Raw genomic sequence first — 15,447 nt, 5'->3', positions numbered from 1 at the left:
CAGCTGAGGTAACCCAGCGGAGAGGCCTACATGTCTTAATGCTTCATGTATTTCTCAAAGCATTTCTTGCCTCGCCTGTGCAAGAAATGCTTTGGGTTCTCCTCAGGATGCTTGAGAATTTCATTCAAATTTCTCCAGATGCTGTTTTTGAGCATGCTTAACGGTTGGAGGTGGTAGACATTGCTACTGCAATTTTCTCCCACACATACTGTATTTCTATCTCTTTGACACCTCCCTGGCTGCTTTTTGCAACAACGGAAGGCATTCTTTCATGACGGAAGGTGTTTATTCTCTCAGTATTTAATGGAAATGAGAGAAGCTATGGGACTGCTGATCGCTTTAGAGATGCTATTACTATAAAAGATTTTTAAAACGTGTACATAGCCTGGGTTCCCCCATAACCAGATAAGTGCAAGAACAATCCCCATGTGAAATTCTTCAAATTCTGTTGTTTGCAAGGAAGGTCAAAGGCAGATTGTCTTTCATCAAACCGAAGAAGAACTGATGGGGGAAATTTTGAAAGGCTTTTTCTGCATGGCATTTAGAATTAGCCTACGTCCATATCTGCAGACCCAGAATATTGTATTCGATGGTGTCACCTACAAAACAGACAATTTCTCAGGTGCCAAATACCACAGTATGATCTTTTTAAATTGATGACCCAAATGACATGAGACCGGAGTTTCACAGATGATTTGTAGAGGTTTGGTGGACCTTTTTATACACTGCAGTGTCAACTTTTGCGGTCAGACAATTATCTTTTTCTCAGTCTTTCCATCCAGAATGTTTTTCTGACCCTTGATCCAATATTTTCAGGGTTGGGGCTCTGAGAAATCCAGCCCCACATTTTTTTTTTTTTTGGTGCGGCATGCAAGAAAATCCATGTTTGTTGGCATTTTCATCTGGCTTTGTGTCTGCTTCAGATGCAGCATGAATTGTTTTGTTCTTTGCTGGCCTACTGTTTCAGAGTCGTTCATCTGCAAATTGCTTGTAAGCAGCCGAGTGTCTTTATGGCCAGAGCACATCTTAAACTTCAGCACCGTGATCATTCATCCTTGTTTTCGAACCAAAGAAATATTTCAGAGCCTGCATAAAATCCAGCAAGCTGGTTCCATGCAGCACGATAATATGAAAAAGAGAAAATAAGTATGCTTTGTGTTCACAGAAAAGCTGATACATTATTTAGCTTACTGAGAAGCAGGGGTCTCTAAGTTTATATCTATGCCTACTTTTTTAAAAATTTTGATAGCTGCTTGGCTGTTCTTACTTTTATCACTTTCCTGAATCATCTGCCCCAAATCCCTAGGGCATGTTTAGTACCAGGACATTGTGTAATCTTTGATTTACAGCCACAGCTGGGACCAGAGCTTCCATCGCTAAGCAATGTGGTCGTTAATTGAGTTGCACCCAATTTTATGACCTTTTTTGCCACAGTAATTAAATGAATCATGCAGTTGTTAAGTGATTCCAGCTTCCCCCATTGACTTTGCTTGTCAGAAGCCCCCTGGCAAGGTCACAAATGGTGATCACATGACCCTGGGATGCTGCAACTGTCATAAATACATGCCGATTGCCACGCAGCCAAATTTTGATCACGCGACCACGGGGGCACTGCAACGGTCATAAGTGTGAGGACCAGTCATAAGTCACTTTCTTCAGCACTGTCGTAACTTTGAACAGTCGTTAAACAAATGGTCGTAAGTTGAGGACTACCTGTATGTGAATAAGTCTGCATTTTGCACTGGTAAATGGGAGTTCTGAATTCAGCCAAAAAGTGGCCATGGGAACATATTTTTAGTTGTTCCTACTCTGAATTGCAATGAAGATGAGAGTTCTTTGTATCTGAGATTGGAGACATAAGGAGCAGTGGGGAGAAAGAGAAGTTGCTTAAGAAAACAAGAATCTGATGGGGAGGTCAGGGTGGCCAACTGAGAGACCAAAGCCAACTTTAGATATTTTGCTACTCAGCTGAAGAACAAGATGGCACCATCTCCCACTGTGATTTGACTAGAAGCTGCATCTTCCTTGAACGCTGGCAACAGGACAATACATTATTTATTTTATTTTAGTTATTTATTCTTCAAAGTTCTGTTACCGCCCATCTCCCCCAAGAAAGGGGGACTCTAGGTGGTTTACAATAAAACCAGAATTAAAGTCATAAAATATAAATTACAATAAATAAACCAATAAATAAGAATAAGATAAATACCAAACCCAAGGGGCAACGTTCTTATTCGGTGGGAAAGATCTATGGTGCTACCCAAGATGAGCTCTTACCTCTCCCACCCCATTATACTACTTTAGGATGCACAGGGCAGACTACATGTTACACAGCTCTTTTCTCCAATACCTTGTTGAAACCGCCCAGCATCTCCTGCTTGAGCCAGCCTCCCTCTGTCTAATGCCATAGCTAGTCTTCAGAAATCATATGGAATTTGATTTTGTTCTACCTTGTTCCTTCTTCATAAAATATTCATCAGAGGAACATCTTTTCCAAATTACATTCTGCAGTGTGGATTACAAAACAAGTTTCAAGATATAATGAGACAGAAATGGATTCCAGTGGAGAACAGTTTATTATTGGGATTATTTAACTGGAGAGAAGTCAATTTTTGCTTGCAATGCTGATCCCCAGGAAACATTCCCCATCTTACATAATGGAGAGAGACACAAATATCTGAGCTTATAATTTTTCTACAAAAATAAATACAAAGTAGAGCTGCAAAAAGATCATTTAAGCTCAGCCATAAAACAGATAAATAACACAGCATGCATTATTTATTTAAGAGGTTCTCATTTGATTAAAAATATTTCAAAAATTATCTAGTGATTACATTTAGTATGTATCTATTTGCATTTAGATAAAAAGCAATCATTTTGAAACCAAGAAGTTGTAGGAGATCCAATATCCATGTGCTGAATGAATACAATATTTTGAGCATTGCAATGGTGGGGGACTTCTCATATCTCTGGGGGCAAAAAACATTTGGGAGTCAGGACAAGGTAGCTTGTGGCACAGATGCTTCCCTCAAAGATGGTGGGGGGTAGTGGGGGGAAAAAGCTTTCCCAGTTTTACTACATGTCTACTTTCTTCTACTTCAACGTTACTTAGGAGATGAAGGATAAGTCTGCCAGACTATGGAAGGATGAATTGCCCTGAAACAAGAAAATGTTACATGTGACTGTCAAGGTCAATATTTTTGCTCATGGTCTGACTGTCAGGGGGCATTCAAACTCCATAGAATCATCTAAAAGCTGCGCGTAGGTTTTGAAAGAAGGAAGCATAAAAGAATCCAGAACAGGTAGGCAGCAAAGCAGGGTGAGATGGGGAGGTTCTTGTAGGTTTCGCAGGAGGTGCTGCTTGAATAAAAAGTGACCAGATGGGATGTGGAGCAAAGGAGGTAGTGGCTGAGACAGCTGGGAACTAGACGATCTACAGCCAGGGAAGGACACCGGGAGGAAGGCTGACCCAGCTGAAGCCGGAAAAGAGATCGGCACAGAGTCAGCAGAAAGGGAAACACACGTCCAGACTGCAGATGGTGGCAATGCAGAAACACCAGGTATTTCAGATCCTGGAGAAGAGGACAAGAGTGAGTTCAGAAGGAGGGAAAATAATAAACTTTAATAAAGTTCCAGTTAATCAGTCAGGAAAAGCTGTTAGCGTTCTGAGGACTGTAGATAAGTACGTGTGGATGGAGAGAAGAACCAGGTAGCTAAACATTTTGTAAGATAAAGGAGCTGATTCATTTTAGTTAAAATTCTGTTTATATACTTAGGGTGAGTTTGTCTTAGTGTACATAAGGCATATACTGTCCGCTTGATCAAATGTATACACGTTGTACCAAAAGTCAGGCCTGGAGGCTAATCACAAGATGTTTTATTAACTAATATTCTTTTCAGAGAAAATGTTGCTGTACTTAGGAATGTTATGCGTCAAGCAAGTAAGGAAGTGTTAGAAGGAAATGGTAACCGATTCAGATATTTATTGTAATTTACATAATTACAAAGGAGCAAAGCCGGACATGCCCATTCAGCTAACAAGGGAATACAGTGTTGTTTATTAATATACAGGCTTAGTGCAAAGTGTACATATGTACAGATACACAGAGAGTGTACCAAAAGTCAGGTCTCCTAGACAAAATCAGGCCTCAGTGACAACTGGTCTATGTGACCTGACTTTTGGTACACTCTCTGTGTATCTGTACACGTGTACACTTTGCACTAAGCTTGTATATTAATAAACAACGCTGTATTCACTTGTTAGCTGAATGGGCATGTCCGGCTTTGTTCCTATCTCCCTCTTAGTATTGACAGAGTATCCAACAATAGAAATCAGCCAGTCAAGCAAGAATTCAAGCAGGAGCTTATCTGGCTGTGTTAATATCAATGCTTGGATTGTTGTGATGTTCCCTGCAGGATTGTTGTGATGTTCCCTGCATTTTGTTTTTCATTGATGTTTGTGTGCAAACTCAGATTAGTTCTTCTGTCCTTCCTAAAGTCACTGGGCACTTAAGGTAAACTCTTCCCAGCTACTGTCTGATTCTGTTGCCCTAAAATAGGTAACCTTATGCTCACAGATGTTCTGAACTTCATCTTTAATAGCCCCAACAAATGTGGCCAATGGCTGGAGAAAGATTACACATTCATCCCATCAATTTGAGTCTTTGAGTAGGAAGCCCTTGGACTACAGGGCAGATTCATGATTCTCTGCTCCTGTACAGGAGCCAGTTTGGTCTAGCGGTTAAGGCAATGGGCTAGAAACCAGGAGACTGTGAGTTCTAGTTCTGCTTAAGGCATGAAAGCCAGCTGGGTGACCTTGGGCCAGTCACTCTCTCAGCTCAACTCACCTCACAGGGTTGTTGTTGTGGGGAAAATAGGAGGAGGAAAGAGTAATAGGTATGTTCCCCGCCTTGAGTTATTTATAAAAAGTAATAAAGGTGGGATAGAAAATAAATAAAATAAATACATACATAAATAAAATACTATTTTCTATTTCTTCTAGTGCTGCAAACTCTTTCTCTTCAATCCTGCAACAGCAGCAACAGAGATACAATATACTGATAGTAACTACTCTCAGTTACTCATGCCCTGTCATCTCTCAAATGGACTACTGTAATGTGCTCTACATGGGGCTGCCCTTGAAGAATATCTAGAAGCTTCAGCTAGTGCAAAATTCAGCAGCATGGGCAGTTATGTGTATTTCTAGAACTGCACACATCACACCTTTGCTCCATCAGCTGCATTGGTTGCCAGTTTGCTTCTGGGTCAAATTCAAGGTGCCTGTTTTGACCTTTAATGCCCTACATGGCATGAGGCCAGGGTATCTGAGGGATTGCCTCTTCCCAATTAAATCCACCCATCCCATCAGTTCAGGCAGGAGGGGCATATTACGGGTCCCGTCTGCTAAGGAGTTCCCTCTGACGGGACCCAGGAGGTGAGCCTTCTCTGCTGTGACAGCTGCCCTGTGGAATGTCATCCCTGTAGAGGTGAGATTGGCCCCGACCCTACTGATTTTCTGGAAATCCCTTAAAATTTGGTTTTGTCAGCAGGTTTGGGGATCTCATGGAAATAGGGAAACTGTGAAATGGCTATATTGCATGTAAGATCTTGAAGGCACTCTCCCATGGTTTTAGTTATGTTTATGTTCTAATTGTTTAATGGTTTTTAAAACTTTTATTTTTATTTGTTCTGTTTTTATTGTACGCTGCCCAGAATCACATTTGTGAGATGGGCAGCTATATAAATTTGGGAGGGAGGGAGGGAGATCATGAGTTTTATTCCTTCTCTATTAATGGCATCTAGTATTGGACCATCTGCACAAGGACAGAACCTTTTGCAATAATCTTTTCTGTACCAAGGTGGATTAGAATGCCTTTTAGCACTTGAGGCTGGAAATGTGGACCAGAGTTCTGTGGAAAGGAATTGGACTGATCCATTGTCTGAAACCATAATCTGTTCAATTAATTGCAATGTGAGCTTAGATGGGGCAGTGATCTGATGCTTGTACCTTCTAGAGTGCATCCCTCAGTCCCCCATTAACAAACTCCAGAGTCCCACTTGTCATGAATATATGCATTTTTTACAGAAACGTTTCCTAAATGGGCTTTAAAAAAATATCTACATTACAAAATTCAGCAAGGAATACATTTCAAATAAAAATGTACATGGTGGCTTCAAAAGCACAAATGAGTTTACGTTCACATTCAGATGTGAAGTAGATGATTTCTCCCTCAACCACTGGCAGTGGATCTGCTAGGTTTTTTGCAGAAGAACCTTCCCTAGGTGGGTTTGTGAGGGGGCAATGTTAATGCACTTGTGTATATAGACATTAAAGGTGATTTCTAAAGGCACTTTCTTCCCCCCGTTTTCCCACTTTGCCAGTAGAAATCTGTTTGCATCTCCCCCATCTCAAAAGCGTCTGGATCGGCTGCGCAGAGCTCTTCTTCCTATTGAATCTTGCAGCGTCTGCACGCACACTTGTCCACGCCAGCTGGTGTTGTGATTCTGCTCAATGCCACCACCCACGGAAGCATCTTGTGCCACTTCATGTGTCAGCAAAAGGTTGCAAACACTGCTAAATACTGTGCTGATGGTGACAGAGCTCTGGGCAATTACGCAGCACATGCCAGGAGGAGGAATGGCAGAGATCAGCATGGTTTCCCAGATAATAACTTACAACATGGGAACAGTCAGGGGAGCCAGGAAGTGCACTAAAAGACATCAAAGAATCATTCTGGAAAGACAAGGAAATCCAGATCTTAAGTACAGTAGGACTTCTTGTCCAGGAAATATTGAGTTGTTATCAGTAAAACCCCAGCAAAGCTTCCTGGGCTGAATTCCTTTGGCTGAGCATAACCCAACAACGTATCAGCTGCCATTGCAGCATTGCCTTGGGCCACTATTTCCCAACCTTGGCAATGCCAAGCTGTGTGGACTTCAACTCCCAGAATTCCCCAGCCGGCTGGGGAATTCTGGGAGTTGAAGTCCACACAGCTTGGCATTGCCAAGGTTGAGAAACACTGTCTTGGGCAAAGCCAGCCAAGAGGGATGTGAAATGAAAGAGTTCTATGGTTCTCTTGCCCCTCTAATGGAGATGCAGCCTTCACTGCAAGAAGTCAATTGGTGGCTAAAACTATGATTAGTGGGGTGAGTTTCTTGTCAAGCCTACAAGCCTGTTGATAAGCCTGTGGGCATCTACTGCCAAAGGATATCAAATCCAGAGTAATGGCTCAAAGAGAATATGACTTATTTGAACAAAGTTGCATTTGGTCATCAGAAAAAGAATCCAGACAGTCAAGGATCAGCATAAGGAGTCCAACCATGAGGTTCTGATATTTACACTGCCTTCACCCATAATTTTCCACCTGTCCTGACTCCTTCCACAGCCTGGTCCTTGTTTATCTCTTGCAAAACCCTTTCATCAGCCAGAATGCATTTGCCCAAACCCAAGCTATTGTTCTCCCTAAGTAGGGATGTGCTACAGATCCTGCTCAGAGCAGCCTTGGCATTTTTTGCTCCCTGGGAATTGCAGGGGATAAATGTTAGTGGAAACAAAATCTAGCTAGCATTGTTCCAGAAGAAAATCCAGTTCACTTTGGAAATATATGAGGTGCTTGGTCTCTTCATTTTTCTTTCTTTTCACAACAAATATGCCCTGCTTATTCAAAGCAACATGAAATTCCCTATAGAAATATTGCTCCTTCGTGATATTTCTTGGAATGATCATGGGACCACTTTTTTTTAAGGATCACATGGTCAGTCCAGGACGTACCTCTTGGAATGGACCAATGAACCAATGAATGGACCAGTGGACCAATGAATTTATCTCATTTTTTTTCCCATTTGAGTCTCTCAAGTCTTAATATACTTAAGTGGAGATTTGTTCTGCAGAAGGAGCTATAAAACAGATTAGATTTACACCAGTTTGTTTGTTCATATGGAAAAGTCTGAAAGTCTTCTGCAGGATTGATAATGTATAAAAATCTAAGTCTCAGCCAAATGAGAAGAATGATTCAAAACTCTGTAACACTATTCTGATTTTAGGATTGCATGATTGCTTAATTGTTCATATGACCCAGGCCTTAGTTGCTTGCTTACATTTACAGCACTTGAAACATTATTAATCTGTTAATAATCTATGAGAAAAGATCCCTTTGAATACTCAAGTGGGGGAAGGTGGTGGTGATGGAATACTGGTTTTCCCCTTAAAGGATATAGATAAGAACTGTCCAAATCACAGCTAAGGAGTAAAGGAACATTGCATTTTATTAAGAGTCCATAGCTCTTCTTCAAATTGCAATGTTATGTACAGTAATTATTTATATTTGATTTGGAGAGAAATCTATGTTGAGGAATAAAGATTATGTAAAACATATGTTTCTGATTGTGTTGTAGACAAGCACACAAAGGGGAAAAACATTTTTTTTTTCAAAATAGAAAGTGCCTATAATTTTTTAAGCACTTCTGCATTTCAGAATAGATGATGATGATGGTGATGATGATGATGATGATGATGATAGAAACTCTGAGTAATAGCAGAATAAAAGAACATTCTGATGAATTCATTTTGGATGACTCATGGAAGCACAGATGTGTATTGTAGAATCAACCCTCTATTCCATAAGAGGCTGTGTCTTTCCAACTAGAAAAAGGCAGCAACTCTGAAGGACGTGGTTTGTGGGTATAAGATACATGCTTAATTCTGGCTAAGAATTTTGAGGTGGTAGCACCAGCACTGGAGGAAATGAAGATGGGAATCTTTGTGGTTGACCAGTAGGATATGTCCTGTACAGATGACACCCCCAGAAATCTCCAGCAGTTGCCACTCAGTTGTAATTTTTAATAGGGCAGAAATCAAAATAATAATAAACACATGGGGAGTGATCATATTAATTGCATTTAATTAATTTAATTTGCTTAAATTTAAGTTTAATTAAGAACAGTTATTGTCCCAAATCCACTTACTTTTTTTCCAAGTAATTTTATTAAAAATTATGACTACAGTAATAAAAACTAATACAAACTAAAAAAGATAGAAAAATAGAAAGAGTAAAAGGTGCAAAGGGGAAAAAATAGGAAATATGAGGAAGGAAGGAAGGAAGGAAGGAAGGAAGGAAGGAAGGAAGGAAGGAAGGAAGGAAGGAAGGAAGGAAGGAAGGAAGGAAGGAAGGAAGGAGAAAAGTAATATATAAAGAAGTGGCTCCCAACCTTCATTACAAGTATAAACAATTTTAGTAACTTTTCACCTCCTCTTAAATTACAGCCAATGATCACTTCTTCCCATATCCCATTTCATACCTATAAACAAATCCATAAAGCATCATCATTTCAGTCCTGCTGTCAGCAAAAGTCCATTAAGGGTTACCAGAAACAAAATTTCTATTTTATTCTTGTTCATATAAACCAACTTTATATTCCCTCTTTTTACTTCTAACAATCTTGATCTTTAGTCCATTCAAATAATGTTGTAGAACTTGATTTCTTTTCATTTCTTCTTTGTCCCTTTTCACAAGATTCTTCAAAGCTTTAACAAGTCTCTTCTTAAGTCCAATATAGAAAAATTATCCAGGTCACTCTCTTGGTTTATTGTTTGTATGTCCCTTTTAATTATTAAAGCATCAGCCAGTTTCTTTTATACGTCCCGTGTGACATCTTCTTCCATGTCATTCTTGTAGCCTGTCATCTGTAAGTCCACTTTCAACTCAGTCTCTGTCTTGTCCAGTAAAACCTGTTCCTCTTCCATAACATATTTTAGACACAGTCTCTCCACAGAGGCAGATGTCTCAGTTGACACCATTAATAATAACTTCTGACTCCATTTTTCAAAAGTATCCTTCAATATTTCCAGGGTTAAGAATATTTTGCACCATTCTGTAACTGTTAGTCAAGTTTCCAAATCCACTTATTTGAAGGGATGCAGCCTCTAGAAGTTTGTTCATGACACCTTTGGCCAAAAACTGTTGCATGCTGTTGTAGTAGGGAACGTACATTAAAGCAGAAGCACGTGTGATTGAAAACACAGAACTTTACTGGAAAAAACCTTCTCTCCATTTCTCTACTATATTGGTCTGAGCTTGGTTAGCACTGGCTCTATTTTTCCCCCTATACTGTCGCATCAGGATAGCAGCTGTGCCCGTGCTGCCTTCTTGAGGTTTTTGCCCCACCCTCCATGGACATATCTGAGTAGAAACTTTGGGGAGATAAGAATTTCAAAGGTTAGCTGGATTTCAATTCAATTCAGTTTGGAACTGCAAAATTCTAGATTAGCTTGCATTCAAATATGGACTAAATTAATGTCTTCCCTTCCCTGCCATCCATGGTCAAGGCTGATTAATAGTTTGGGGAGAACAGAAGGATGAAGCAGGCTGTCCCAAAAGATCATGTCTCTTGATTCTGAAAGTATAGCTTGACACTAAGGAACTGAACCTCAGTGTTTGGATTTCAGTCTTCTAGCTAACTGCAGCAGGCCAAATTCCAACAGAGTTCAGAACACTTTAGGGCTTAATAGGTTATAGGATTTCAGTTGGCTCAAGCAGGCTTCAATCTTTGTCGGCTCATGGCCAGGGTCTGTTTTTGCCATTAAGCTATTTTATTCTCCCACCCATCTGCTCTATTTTCATGTCTGGGCCAAGCCAGGAAAACAGCCAGCCTCATCAGCGCCTTCCCTGCAGATCAGCAGGGACCAGTCACAGGGGTCGAAGTTCTGTGCCACAAACAGTTGGCCTTTGACTAGGCTAATCTAACTGTTAACACACTGAAACCTTCATGATTGCCAACACACTGAAACAGCCACAGTCGAAAAGCCATCACAAAGGTACGCAAAAGAAAGATCAGCAGCAGAAGGTCCAGAAAAGCTGAATTGATACAAAGCATCTTCTTGATGTATTCAGAGTGGGTTTTTTTAAGTAACTCTGTTTTTTCAAAGGCAGAATCATTTAGTGTATAAAGCAAACAATAAGAATATCTTGGAAACTGTACATTAACCTCATGATTAAAGTTGCTGTTGCAACTCCTTTGGATGTTGATGTTACGTTTTTGCTTGCAGCTGAGGTTAGATCCTGTCTGGAAATATGTCTTACTTTGGAAATATATCAGTTTTGAGAGACAGAAAAACACACACATGCTTAGCCTCTCCCTCTCATCACACATACATACACCACTTCTTATTCTTATTCTTCCTCCTCCTCATCTCCTCCTTCTCCTCCTCCAGAATCAGTCCACTCCAGGATGAAGCCTACGGCCCATCTAGGGCTGAGACACGTGCTCACATACATGCATGCACACACACACAGACACATGCTTATCTATCTCTTCAACAGCTATCTCAAAGCCTAAGTAATCAAGTTAGGGCGACTGGCCCCCTTAAGAATGAGCTTGCCCGAAGGTAACATATGCTAAGGATCTGCTATAAGAAACAAAATGGGAAGAAAGAGGGTGTTGAATGCTGGAAGAGAGTAAAGCAGTGTCCCAAATTAGAATAGTCCACCCTGCAACTCTTTCTTGCAGATCACATTTATCCTCACCTAGAGATCACCCGCACACCCTCCTTGCCCTGACTCCAAGATGCCCCACTTACCATTTGTTGAAGACATGTCATCATATGATGTTTCCATCTTGGATGGACCTAGGATGGCCCTTGGCTTCCAAACAGTTGCATAGGTCTGGCCTAAGGGGACAGCTGAGGCTCATCTGAGGCCGTGCCCAAGATGATACAGCAAGAAAGTAATTTCTGTCAGAGAAAATCTCTTATGCCAAACATTCTGGGTCATGTGGAGGAGCGTCTTCAGAAGGTCAGTGACTTCAGAGACCACCCCCTCCCAGTTGGGTCTGGGGGTCTCTCTTCCTTGACCATTTTAACTGTGGCTGCCAGAGACAACAGATGCCTCTCTTGAGCACCTTGTCCTTCTGTTGTTGTTATCCTTTTTTCTAGGTCTTGGTATGGGACATAGTTGACCATGAAGAACCAAACACTTGCCTTCCACAAGATTCCTATTCCTACTAGTAATTATAAGGAATAGCTCATGGTGATGGGGCTGATGCGGTAGACCTTCTGGAGAGGATTGGGAGGGAGGAGCAAATGAAGGGTTAGGGTTAGGGTTAGCAAATAGAGGGGACAAGCAACACTGGGAAGGGAAAACTCAGTTATACACAAAGGCTGCATCTAAAGCAGAACATCATTTTGTAGACCTCCCTGAATTAATGGTGTGGCATTCTGCCTTCTAGAAGCCAGATACTGTACATCTCCTTTGAGTATCCAATAGACAAAGAAGGAAGTTCACCCTTGCTTAGTTGAAAAAGAAAAATAATGGGGTGGGGGGAGGACCCAGCTTGGCTCATAGACATGAGGCTGATCCCCAACTTAAATCACGGTCCCTTGCTTCCATAAAAATATTGAATGAGATCTCTGGCTCACAAAAAGCTTCCCACTGTTCAAGATCCCCCTTCCCAAAGACAAATAAGTCCAGAAGATGGCTCTGCAAAAGAATCTAAACTCATCCCAAGTGCACCATAGGTCTGACCAGTGTTTTCCAACCTCAGCCACTTTAAGCCGTTTGGACTTCAACTCCCAGAATTCCCCAGCCAGCATGCTGGCTAGGGAATTCTGGGAGTTGAAGTCCACATGGCTTAAAGTGGCTGAGGTTAAGGAACACTGAGTTAGATTTTCCAGGATAGGACATGGGAGTTACCTAGATGAAGCATTTGCATTTCATGTCTGTTTGTAGTTAGTGATCAATGTATAAAGTTCCATCTTTGTTACAGTCAGCAACGTAGCACCATTTCAGATGGGTAATTGGGTTAAAGAAAGTGCAGCCCTGTTTTGAAGACATTGCTGTTAAAATTCAGTTTCTAGGATCTGCCCTCTGAATGAGCTGGGGGGAGATGGCCTGTTGGCTGTATGAGGCAAGCTTGTTGTACATGAGAAGGGATCTTGCTTTTATTCTAGTTAAGGAGGAAAGGAGACCGACAGGGACAGCACCCTTAAGAAGCCTCCATGGCTGCTCATTTAAGGAAAAGGAGCAAAAATTGAGCTAGATCCTGAAAGGCAGGAGACAAAGCAATATTGTTTCTGGCCTAGCAAGGAGTCCTCAAGCTGGTTTAGTGCTGAACATGGTGATTAAAACTCTGTTTATGTAGTAACAGGGCTGTTGGTGTTTACTCACTTTCTCCCAATGCAGTTTTAGTCCTTTCTGCAATCATTTGCCAAGGGCCCTATTATGAAATCCAGTATTTAGCCAGTTCTTAGTTCCAGAATTTTGCTTTCCAACATTGTGAAAAGTACGTGGAAGTGAAGATTCCTGTGGGAATATCTGTCAGGAGCAAGCATTTGTCTTCTCTGCTCAAGAGAAAAATAAGCAGGCTATAATATTGTGTTTCCTCCGGGGTTCTCTTTCATGTTGGGTATTGTTGCTGTTAAATTCTAAGCATCGGGTGGGAGAAGAAGGGAGAAGAGTTGGATGGACATGATCAACACAAGGGCTTCTGGAGCATGCTGTAAACAAACGTGTTCTGCTTAATATGCCAGTTACAAAGGCTGTTGGCCAGGCTGTCTGTACTCTGTCATTCCAGGCAGGAGAAGCAAGGCAAGTGTAAAAGGGGTTCCAAGTTCAGCATCCTGGAACTCTGTTTTGTTTCCATTACAAGACAAACAGGCAAAGCTGGCTAGAACAGCTAGCACTGGTCCAGCTCCTGCACTTGTGAACCTAGGTTTCAACATGGATCAATAATTGAGGCTATATGTGGTTGTTGTAACCCATTTATTTCTTAAGTGATTTTGTTACACATTTGGTGACTTCCTCACTTGTGGGACTACAGTACCCATCATTCACAGTCATCAGCTCTACTACCTGGCTATGATCAGGGCTGTAATCCAGGATGCTGGGGAGCACCAGATTAGGGCTGTGCTGTCTGAGAAATATATCCAATAATTAATAGCTCTAAGTCATAATGGCTATCTGGGATCCCCAGAGACAGGCAGGTTATTTAACCAAGATGGATTCACACAATATGCTCAACCCTAAACCTGGGACCACTGCAATGCCACATAAGATCAACTATATATGCCATATGATGGAAAGATATGACATCCCAGTTCACCCAACATGGTCCACCCAGGATCAACAAACAACCACTAGATGATAGTCCTAATTCTGGCCTGATTGTCCTTCCACACTGAAAGCAAAGCAACCTTTCACATGAGGACTTTTAGCTGCTAAATGCTACCATTTTTCTCATACCGCTCCCTCAAAATTGGGGGATAGGCATTTAAAGAATTGCCTATCCAAGTAATTATGTAGCATAGCTTGTGGTTTCATTTGGCTTTGACTTTTCTGCTTCTGATCCTGAATTATTATGTGGTGATGCTTTGCTGCATAGCAGGATGGCCCACACTTTGGTGACATGAGCATGACACCATGGATGCTTTGAAGCATGTGCTGTATAAGTTGCCACAATGATCAGCCCATGAGTCCTTTCTTAGCTTCTTAGAGCAGGGACGATGTCTTTTTGAAGCTCTAGGCAAATATCTGAATAATTATACCTTCCTACCATAATCTCACCAGATTCTGGCACTTTAGAGCATAGAGGTAGCCAGGTATCCTACCTCACACGGCTAGTCCTCTGCTGGAAAACCTGTCTGGGAACAATTATCTATTTGGAACAAACCTTTGGGAAAGACATCCTCTCTGTGTTGTCAAGCCCAAGTCCAATTATTTATTTGATTTATTTAAAACATTTGCATACCATTTCCTGTTTAAAAAACAGGAACCTAAAACATTTCAAAGTGGTTTATGTAAACATGTAAAGATTAAAGAACTGGAAGAAGAGGAATGGGTGGGAACCTCAAAATGACATCCTGCACTCAGGAGACAGGTGAGGTTGATGGATCCTAGGTGAGGGATTATCAAAGATTTGATAGGGAGCATTGTATTATTTGGCCACACTTATAGAGCAGCTAAGAGTCTATGGGTCTATTTTGTCCTGTGAGCTGCTATCTTGAGAGCCAAGCAAAAGTCAGATTCATAAGTAAAAGATAAGAAAGTAAAACTCAGTGTAGGATCCAGAGTTTTTGACGGATCACTGAAGAAGACAGGAGAGGATTAAATTCTGGACATGGGGGGACTGGGCATTGGATACAATCAAGGTTCTCAATTTTTGCAGTGTCTTCACCCCCTCAAATTATAAATGAATGCATGTGATTGATTTGATGTGATTACAGGTAGTTCTTGACTTACAACCATTTGTATAGCAACCATTTGAACTTAGGACACGGCTGAAAAAAGTGACTTATGACCAGTCCTTGCATTTATGACTGTAGCAGTGTCCCTGCGGTCATGTAATCAAAATTCAGGCACTTGGCAACCAGCATGTATTTATGACGGTTGCAGCATCCCAGGGTCATCACCATTTGCAACCTTCTCAGCTAGCTTCTGACAAGCAAAATCAATGGGG

This window comes from Candoia aspera, chromosome 3 (assembly GCF_035149785.1).
Source record: "Candoia aspera isolate rCanAsp1 chromosome 3, rCanAsp1.hap2, whole genome shotgun sequence".
Taxonomy (NCBI): domain Eukaryota; kingdom Metazoa; phylum Chordata; class Lepidosauria; order Squamata; family Boidae; genus Candoia; species Candoia aspera.
The sequence above is the reverse complement of the archived record's forward strand: the minus strand, read 5'-3'. Positions refer to the sequence as shown.